The sequence below is a fragment of the Neopsephotus bourkii genome, unplaced genomic scaffold, assembly GCF_033783945.1.
Source record: "Neopsephotus bourkii isolate Nb327-2 ecotype Australia unplaced genomic scaffold, CSIRO-AGI_Nbou_v1 NB_327, whole genome shotgun sequence".
Lineage (NCBI taxonomy): Eukaryota > Metazoa > Chordata > Aves > Psittaciformes > Psittacidae > Neopsephotus > Neopsephotus bourkii.
This window is the reverse complement of record NW_026900835.1, coordinates 39,961-49,129: the sequence shown is the minus strand read 5'-3', so window position 1 is coordinate 49,129 and position 9,169 is coordinate 39,961. Positions and strand designations below refer to the sequence as shown.

At 40.5% G+C, this 9,169-nt stretch overlaps 1 protein-coding gene across 4 annotated transcripts in view; it reads left to right on the top strand.

The window, feature by feature from the left end:
* The first annotated feature begins 4,869 nt into the window (after positions 1-4,869).
* The window catches only part of RHOBTB3 (Rho related BTB domain containing 3), a 31,282-nt gene continuing 26,982 nt past the window's right edge, over positions 4,870-9,169 (top strand). For 3 of the 4 annotated variants that reach the window (XM_061347817.1, XM_061347818.1, XM_061347819.1), the window contains exon 1: positions 7,920-8,816. The gene's annotated coding sequence lies outside the window, so the exon portion shown is untranslated. Of the gene's footprint in view, positions 7,105-7,919; positions 8,817-9,169 lie in introns of those variants that run through there. The other variant, XM_061347815.1, reaches the window with a different exon arrangement.

Sequence of the window (9,169 nt, the reverse complement as noted above, 5' to 3'; positions counted from 1 at the left end):
AAGTTCAGTCACAACCAGATTTAGTTTGAAGTTGTCTGGTCTTCTTCTGTAGGTTTCTCTTGTGCATGCAGTGTGCTGTCTTGCTTTTAAAGTGTATGTGAAGGGTAAGTAAGTCTGGGTCAACACCATTGCTCATATAAATGTATGTTTTTAAAAGTAGAGAGGCATAGGGAAGTATCAGAGCAAAACATCTGTGCCCAACTGGTCACAGTGCAAAAAGCAAACCACACAATTTATTTCATCACATTTAAATTTAGATGTCCAACTCTGATCATGCCTTCTTACATTGACCTCATGGTTGATAGGAAGAAGTGGGACCTTCAAAGTGCCTTGGGGCTGACCTGTTTCAGTTTTGTATTTTATAAGAACTACCACACAGAAATGCTTTCCTTCACTGCTGCCACTGCCGCCTCCTCCTTTTCTTGCAGAACCCCTCAGCCAGCCAGTGCTGAGGAGATTAGATATAAATGTGTACCTGAACTGACTCATGATTGCTTAGATAGTATTTTTATTGTTTGGGTTGGGTTCTTGTCTGGGAAAATAATGCATAAATAGATACTCACTATTTGAATTAATGAAGATGCAGTTCAGTATAAGAAAGTACTAATTACAAGTAATTTGCTATTACCTGTATTGACATTTATTAGAATGTTAGTAACAGGAAGTTTTACTTGACAGTTTCATGAACATGTTCACATCTGTAGAAAAGTGACCATTTTGCAGAATTGAATTTTCTGGTTAAAAAACAGTAAAGTGTTTCATCAAGTGTTCACTGTTAATCATATGGTATTAGTGGAACTACATGTCTCAGTTCAGGAACGTCTCTTTTTTTTAGTGTTTCTCATAATAACTCTCTGCAAGCTTTTAAGGTGTTTTTGCTTTTACTTTAAACATGTTCTTATTCTTAGGGAGATCATATTAGTAGCTAAAGTTTGTCAGTTAGTTTGCTTTTTCTTGCTGATGATCACAGAAGGAACAGAGAATTATTAACTCAGGTGGCTGTGAACAAAGGAAGGAGTTGCCTGGCTGTTAGAATTTTTTCCCCTTTTTCTTTTCTCTCTTTTTACTCCTTTTCTCTTTTTCTTTCTTTTCCTTCTTTTTATTCCTTTTCCATTTTTCCTTTGTTGTCTTCTTTTTTCTTTTTTTTTTTTTGACAGCAAAGAATAAACCCTACAGAGTTGCTATGTTAAAAAAAAAAAAAATGCACTACTCTGTTTTATTTGTCTGAGCTTTGAAGTGGTAGATGTGCACCAAACTTGAAAATACTGTAACCATTTAAACTCCTAGAGTTGGACATTTCTGAATCTCTTAACAGCCCTTTCTAGGTCTCTGGTTATACTGATATATCATGTGAAGACACGAAAAATGTGGGGATTATCTTGAAAAGCAGCCAGTCAGGAGATTGGTGGGGAGAGATAAAGGGGGAACACAGAAGGATCTCAGCTGTGATGGGAGAGCAAGTACAGCAAGCACTGGAGCTGCCTGAGAAAGGAGGGCCAGGACGGGTGGGAAGAAGAGGTATTGGTAGACATGAAGGAAGGAGATGTCAGTGGGGAAAACCAGAGAAGGCAGCAAAAGGTACTTTTGGCAGCAAGGAGACTGAAGCATGGTGGGGGACTGAGCACCTCCAAGTCCAGGGAACCACTGCTGAGACGGAGGAGGGCTGGGATGTGCCTGTTTGCAATTAGAGACTAATAGCAGGACAAGGAGGGAGACAAGGAGCAGTTTATTTAAGGCAGTGAGACTGAGATGACATTTAAGGGACAATGAAGAGGCAGAACTGTTGGCAAGAGGCCAAGAAGTCACTAGCTGGATAATCAGAGCTTCCTGGAGAGATATGTTAATGAGAACAATGTTAAGATCAACCCTCCAAATCCTTCAGGAGTGTTTTCTTGGTGGTAGTTTTGGGGATTTAGTTTAATTTGCCAAATGAGCTGTCTGTTTTCCTTTCATTAATCAGCCAGGCAAAGAATAGAGAAATACTATTTTGTGCTTTGGATTGAAAATGTTCATGCTGATGCCTTTGTGAGACACTCAGGCTCTGTAAGCTGCTTTCACAAGCAGCTTGAACACATAAACAAGTACTATTTATCTTATAATGAAGCCATCTTTTCAAGAAAGAGAGGTGAAAACTATGACTGTAGGAGTTTTAACAGCAGCTTGGGCCTTGGCTTGATGTACTTGCACCGTCAACCTTAATTAGGCAATCTTTAACTGCGAGACTGGATGCTGTATGTTTTCCTTCTACTTGCAGTGCCTTGTTCTGCAATTTCTCATTGACTTCATTTAGTGCTACACTACTGCTACATAAAGGACACCTTTACTGGGAAGAGTGTCAGGATTGAGGGGTTCATGGACATACTCCATACACTGATGAGAGAGGTCTTTGCAGAAGACCTTCAAACATTCACACATTGTCTGGTCTGTAGGAAATTAACTTTAAAAACAACCTTTCAGTGTTGAAGCCCTCTTCAATAGCTTTGTACAGTTCCTGATTTCATGCCTAACTTTGGAATGAAATCAGGTCTGAAGTTTGCACTTGTGTACGATTGGAAAAGTACATAGGCTTGTGAGAATCAGCATTCACCAATTCACAAACATCCTATTGCTTTGCCCACTTGGCTTGGCAGCTGTTTTGAAGGTTACTGGAGAAGGCAGGGGATAGGGAATGAAACAATATAGCTGGAGAGGTAGTTCAGCCTGTGGTGATGTGTGGGGAGAGGGAATGTGTCTGGGGAGCCTGCCTTTTGCTAGCAGTACTGTGGCAGAGCCAGTCCCACAGCAGATTCAACCAGCTGGGTCTTCCTGCTCCAGCTCCTTCCGAAGCATCCTGGTTACTTTTTCCATTTCTTTTTTTTAATAACTGATAACTGATTAACTATACAGACAAAATATTCTGGCATTTAAAAATGTGTGCTGCTTCTATGTTGATCTCTTATCTGAATAGACTTTGCTTCCCTAATTTGGACAATGCAAGCTTTAGCAGTAATTATCTGTTCATTTCTATGAACACAATTTTTCCATGTTGTTCAGCATGGAAGAATCCTTTCTGAGAAAATTCATAGAGTAAAATAGAGTAAGTCAATAACATTGCCTCATACAGCCCACATTTTCAACTTCTATCAGTCAGTTCCTTGGTGAATAGTATTACCTGCACTTCATAGTTTTGAAATTGAAGCAGAAAGTAACATTTAAAATGTTCCCTAGTTTCGGTATATATTGATGAGTATTTATCAGTGTAAGTTCTGAAAGTGAAACAAAAGTAATATTAAACATGGTTTTGGCATTTGCCCAAATTCTCCCCGTATTTCCCCATGGCAAAATGGAAACAGGAAGGAATCCAGACGTTCCTTTGTGGTAAACAAAATAAACTGGATTTCTTCTCAAGTTCAAAAGTGACAAAACTGAGCTGTTCTAAATCCCCTTCCTGAGATTCTAGATAAATGACACAGATTGTAGTTGCTGTCCCTTGCAAAGGGCAGCCGTTGTGCTCTTTGTGGTAACTAGCTTTTCCATTACTTAAGCAATGACATATTTAGCCATTTCGTACACATACAGCTCTGCTTGCAAGAAAGCTCCAGAACTCTCCCTGTGCCTGGCTCTGCAGGGCTCACCCCTCACCCTACAGCTGTGGTCAGCACCTGAGGGGACAGTGTATTCCTTTATAGACAATTACTGATTGCTAATCCGCACCTCCATGAGAGGTTCGTGGTTCATGCAATGGCTGTTGTGGTTCAGGTAGTTGCCAGCAAAAGCTAGAAGTGCGTGTGGATGGTCTATGCCCATTCCTTAGATGACTTTGATCAGAGTATTTTGCAAACCACTGTTGATTGCTGCATGGCCAGGATGGGTTGGACCTGGGAATGGGTAGGAAGAGTGAGAGTATCAGTTTATTTTGTCAAAGTTTTTCTGTATAAAATAAAAAGTGCAACTTCATCTTGGGATCACTGACAAACTTCCGATGTTGAACATAAACCAGGCTTTTGCAATGTCATTTCTGTACCTCGGGAGCAACATACACATTAATACAGAATTAATATCACTAATGAAATCACTGTCAAGGTCTTTCACATATCACCCATCTCCCAAGTTCCCTTCCAGCCAAGGAAATGGAACAGTGGAGGGGAAGGTGCCCAACAGCCAGGAAACCTCAGGTGTTTATTTCAAACTGTGCTTCCAAAACAAGCAGCCCTCACTCTTTGCAAGATCATTTTTAATCCACTTAACAGCACACATATCTGAGAACTGACTGTAGCTATATCCCGCTCTGCTGAAGGTGGGGCTTTCTCTGCTGAGACAGGATTTTGGCACAATACTGCATGGTCTCTGGGAATGGTACCTAGGTTTTAATTTGGATTGAGAGGCGCTAAGTACATTCTTACACATATAAGATGCATATTATACAAACCTCTGTATATAAAGCTCTAGCTGCTAGGCTTCAGCACATGGTGAATGGCGAATAAGGTAGCTGAGAGATGATGCCTTCTGTCAGATGTTCAATCGTAGGGGTATTGTACCAGCTGAAAATCAGTGCTTTTTAATGAGGGCACAACTTAAGAGATACTTTTTGAAACACTGCCTAACAGTTTTTGTCTGTGAAGCACAACATAATCTGTGTTAGAATCCCACCTTACTAACATGCACAGTTCATTCTCTCCTGGTGGGCTGCAGTACAGGAGTTGGGTCTCACACCACCTTTTTTCAAATGCAAACCCACAACAGCTGTGAAGTTAGGGGCAAAACTTCTGGAGAGATATAAAGGTAGAGATTTTAACAGAAAGTTTATATACAAAGATATTGGAATCTGATACTGCTCCCTGATTAGTGCTCACTGGTGCAGAGGCTAGCTTAGGAAAATTCTCACTTCTGAGAGTGGGCTTCTGTTCTGGAATGAGTAATGTCAGAGTGCAGGGGAATGCAAGAGACTGTGAGAGTAAAATCAAGTGATTTTCTGTTATGGTGAAAGCAGGAAGGACAACATTCAAATCCATAAAAAACATTGAGTTACCACATACAGATCATTCTGTCTTGCTGCCCTCATATACCTCCCTGTAGTTACAGGTATGTGGACGGCAGAGGAGGTTGGAAGCTAGAACGAGTATTAAATAGAAGTGAAATCATAACAGAAGGAAAATAAGAAAGTGGAAGTCAGGAAAATAAATAGTAAAAACCAGCCAATTTAAAGTCTAACACTGAAATGGAACTTTGGATATTTGGAAACTGAAATTGTATTTTAAAATATGATCATGGCCATCCAGTGGCCACTTGAAAGATGTTCGACATCTGTATAAGGAAACCTGATGAACAGTGTGCTCTATCTTTTAATTCTGGAGAACTACAGTTGTGTAAAAAGGGTTAGAATGTAATTTTAAGCAGGAAACTTACTCCTGATGATGTGTTACTTATAACTTGCTAAGAACTTACAAATTTGATAGGTGAGTAACTGTTGTTTGTATGCATATACTATATGGTAGACATTTGTATCTTCGTTCTTTAATTTTCTCTTCTTAAAATGCACATTAAATTGCGTGTTTAACCAACATTATTAGATTGTTTTCATTTACCTGTTGTAATGAATGCTACCCACACTCTTGCAATATATTTTTAGTAAATAAAAGTTAGAAACTGTATATATTACGAAACAGAACTTTGGGCAGGCAAAGGTCAGAGCTTCTGCAGGACCACATTACGTAATTTGAGGCACTTTCTCTCTGTAGAATTCATGCACTGGGTCACTCGGTCTTAAGCACTTATCCAGGGGATCATAAAGTGGATTAAAATAGCCCAGAACTTTCAAAACATGCTAAGCATATGCCATCCCTCCCCTACACCAAGCCACAGCATCACCTCTTGCCCAGGCAGTCCCACACCTCTCCAAATACGTTGTGGAAGGAGATACCCAGGCAAACAGAGACCTGCAGGGTGTTTTGGTCATATGTCTGGCCATGCCAGCCCAGGAGAGACCTTTCCCTGCTCTCTGGTGGGAGCACCTGCCCCTCCACCATTCCCCTTGGTGCTTGCTGCATGCCCACCTCTCCTGCAGCACAGCTTCAGCCACAGGCCAAGCCAACAAGCCTTGGCATGGAGAACCAGCGCAGGCTGGGGTGGGGACGGTGCTCCACTGCATGACATGATGGTCTGCATCCACCTCAGGGTGCTACCCTCTGATTTTAAACCAGTAGAAATAACATATAAACTGGTTGGTTGGTTGGTTGGTTGTTTTTTTTAATCTTTTGACTTGTGTTCTAGTGCAACTAACAACACTTGTTAAACAACAACATGAGAATTACAAGGTGCAGCTGGTACATCCACAGCTGGGGATTCTTACCAGTGTGAACAGGGTGTCTTTTGCAACATGTTGAATTTTCAGTCCTTCATCTCTCCAGCAGGTTGAAGCATGTAAGCACCAGATGGGGCCCTTCTGATATACAGGACCTTGTTCCCTTCACTGCTGAGGGCAGCAGGCCTGGAGGGCAGCCCTTGTGCTGGACTTCTGCAGCAACAGAGCTGGTTTCTGGTAATCTGTAGCTCACCCTCACAGTATTAGAGGCTTTGCACAATTCAGTTTTTGCTTCCACAGCTCTGTTGTGCTGAAAACACTGAAATGTAAGCATAATAATGAGCCACATAATAAACCACTTAAGCAGTGCTTTAAATATTAGAAGTGTCATTTGTCTTCCTTCTTCTCCTCCCATCAGATCATTTTGCATCTCCTTCATATTTTTGATTCAATATTGGGCTGATATTACATTACTTGACCTGACAGTAAATGAAAACCAGTTATAGTAGATGTGAATAAGTGGTCAGGAGTAGGTAACATTTATGAGAGAGTTCCTCAGAAACTCATATCAGAAACCACAGAGCTGGGTCTCTATCATTGGAGGTTGAGTGACCCAGCCATTGGAGGCTACTGATATGTTCAAAAACTGCTTTAGTGGGGCTGGGGGAATGCCAAAATGATACGGCTGACTGCCATTCCTCATGAGATCATAGAGTCTGTGATAGAAACTGAAATCAAGGGACGTATGGAGAACACAATCTGTTGTGAAGGTGGTGGAGAGGCTCCAGTGAAGTCTGGCATAATTGACATTTGGAGGAAGGGTGGTAAGTATGCTGATAAAGGGGGTCGTGTGGGCATAATAATCCTCTTGCATTTTCAAAAAGCCTTTGAGAAGCTTTTTGCAAAGCTTATTAAAGTTTGTAAAGAACCTAAGTTGCCGCAAGATTGGATGAGAAGTTGGGTTTTGGGCTGAAAGCTGGTGTAAGAAAAGGAAGAACAATGAAGGACAGGATGTAGTCACATCAGAAGCAGTGAGTTTCTCATGCACCTAAACTTGCTTATCGCATCAGCAGCAGCTCTGTGCCACATGCAGAGTCAGCTAATGACAGAACTTGGCAACAGCGCTGAATCCAAATACATTGAACCCCTTCACTGTCCTAAAAATATAGGCCAGTTAGTCACATGTGAATCAGTGCAAGTAAGGATACAGCTTCCACAAGTTTTAAAAAACCCTTCCTCCTGGACTTGGCTGCAGTTATGTCTTCGCCATGAAAAATGACATTATCCTTTTGTCAGCAAAGACTGCGTATTTGTTTTCATTGTTTGTCTGAGATACTAGCTAGAAAGCTTCCATAGGGATAATTTGAAACAAAATAGTAATGTCACAGTGTAAAATGCGTGAGGCCAAATATGCCTTTGTTTTCTGAACCCTGTAAAAGACTCCCTTTACTGCTGTTTTGTCTTTGGTCAGCAGCAATGGGAACTGCCTTCTGGCTGAGAAGTTTGTTGATACAGGATATTTGACTTCCAGTTTGCCAAAGAGTGGTGCCCTCTTAAGCAATCTTCATCTCTCCTTTAAATGGATCTTTATGGCTTTTCCTTTAAGTGCCCATGTAACTTGCAGAATGCATCTAGATAGGGGTGCCAAGAAACTTTTCTGTCCCTGAGGTTTGTCACCCTGCAAAAATAAACTCATTTCCTTTTCTACTTTTTGCTTGTTTGTTTGAAATGTATTACAGAGTCCCTCAGCAATGCAGAGAGAAATGGGGTTATAGACCTACTTCCACAGAAGAACAACAAATGGCACTTTCATCCAGTTTTAGTGCTTACCTTTTAAGTGTTGTTTTGAATTTGATCTCTGAAGAGTTACTAAAACACTGTGGTGTTTCAGGCTGTTACCTTTAGGTGCTGTTCGCAAGGTGAGATGAGTGCTACATAATTTGCCAAGATTCATGTTTCCAGCAGTTCTAATTAGTTTCCCAGGTGGTTCAAGGAAGGAGTGAAATGAAAGCCGGTATTTTCTGCCACCCTCCATCTCTGCCTCATACACTTGGGCAGAACTAGGTCCACAGCAAAGACTAAGCTATGCTAATTGGAGCTATGCTAATTGTGTTAATTGGGTCACTTCTCATTATGGCTGCCTTATTTACTAGCCTGTATTTTCTGTGTGTTGTGTGCGAGACTGCATGTGTATACCTATCACAGAATCAGAATGGTTTGTGTTGGAAGAGACCTTGCAGATCACCTATTTCCAATCCAAGTATGTAAACATATGTATGTGTATATGTGTGTGTATATTTATTTGCTTATTTAGCTACACTAGGTTATGCTCACTAGTATTGTAAAGAACATTTCTCTTAAAGGTTTCCTCATTTTCAACAGCTAAACCACTACAAATTCAAATTTAAATATTCAAACTTCTTTTTCTAGGAGGGAAACAGAAAGAAAACCTCTACCTGTCAGCTTTCTAAGGAAAGCTAGATTGAAAAGCAGAAGAAGCTGGCATGTGATGAAACACAGGGAAACAAAAGTGTTGGTAAATTATCTGTTGGTTTGGTTTGCATTATGTTTGGCTGGATTTTTTTTTTCAGTAGGCCCTGTAAAATTTGTAATAAAAAATATAAATACTATTTGAGATCATTAGCATAAAATATATACTAATGTTCATGATTTCTAAAAATGGCTCAGCCAGTCAATACACTATTGGCATAAAACTTTGGCAGTAGCATCAGTTGTCACCTCCCACATTTTTCCATATTGGAATAGTATCTTTCTCAGAGTATGGACTCTTGCAGGAAAAGGTCTGTTAATTACTCTCTTGACAATCATAGTAAGACCTGTGTTGGATGAGTTCTTGCCTGGGGGATCAACAGAAGCATGTGTTCACAT